Below are 1,005 nucleotides of genomic sequence, written 5' to 3'. Positions count from 1 at the left end.
TCAGTTTCTTCCCAGAATCTTTTCAAAGATTACCCTGGGTGAGTGCCACTGGATATCCACACTTGCAGCTCCGAGCTTCAGAGCTTAAATTGTTCCTCTAATAGTTTTCACCCCCTTTACAATACAACAGAATATGCTAAACGTTCACTGTCTAGAGCAGGTTCTTTAATTCTTTATGCTCTTCATCAAGGTATAATCATTCCAAGGTGTTTACTTACTCTATGCATATCTGCATATGTATGTTTTGGCCCCAAATTTGGGGAGGGTAGGCTATGAAGAGCAGATTTTGCTTGATTTTATCTTCGCCAGAAACTTCCTTAAAAACTAAAAATTTTGTAAATTAAAAAAGACCTGACATGTCTTCCCGCGCGGCGCCGGCGCTGCCAACTGAAGGCGGGTGGGGCAGCGCGCGATTAGGTCGGCAGGGGCTTCCCGCACCATGAAGGTGAAGATCAAGTGCTGGAACGGCGTGGTCATTTGGCTCTGGGTGGCCAACAATGAGAACTGCGGCATCTGCCGGATGGCCTTCAATGGCTGTTGCCTGGACTGCAAGGTGCCAGGTGAAGACTGCCCGCTGGTGTGGGGCCAGTGCTCTCACTGCTTCCACACGCACTGCATCCTCAAGTGGCTCAACGTGCAGCAGGTGCAGCAGCACTGCCCCATGTGCCGCCAGGAGTGGAAGTTCAAGGAGTGAGGCTGCACTGCCCTACTCTCCCCTTGCCCTGAGACGGCCCCGCCCCCACAGTGGCTCTGGGTGGCCATGGTCTCCACTGGGCCAGTCCCCTTTGGGCTGTGACAGGGTTGAAACGAGGACTGGAGCTGCGTTTGTTTCTTTTTCCATCACAACATTGACACTTTTATCCAATAAGTAAAACTCATTAAACCACATGAGACTGGCAAAAAAACCAAAAACAAAAACAAAGACCTGTGAGGGATTCCCCTGGTGGTGCAATGGTTAAGAATCCACCTGCCAATGCAGGGGACATGGGTTCGAGCCCTGGTCGA

General features: G+C 50.5%; 1 pseudogene; it reads left to right on the top strand.

The window, feature by feature from the left end:
* Positions 1-218: 218 nt before the first annotated feature.
* Positions 219-715, top strand: LOC149747077 (anaphase-promoting complex subunit 11 pseudogene; annotated as a pseudogene).
* Positions 716-1,005: the final 290 nt, after the last annotated feature.

The sequence above is a fragment of the Delphinapterus leucas genome, chromosome 16 (genome assembly GCF_059928025.1).
Source record: "Delphinapterus leucas isolate spDelLeu-1000000601 "Yukka" chromosome 16, BTC_Dleu_Yukka2, whole genome shotgun sequence".
Taxonomy (NCBI): domain Eukaryota; kingdom Metazoa; phylum Chordata; class Mammalia; order Artiodactyla; family Monodontidae; genus Delphinapterus; species Delphinapterus leucas.
Note: the sequence above shows the minus strand (reverse complement) of the source record. Positions and strands in the feature narration are given on the sequence as shown.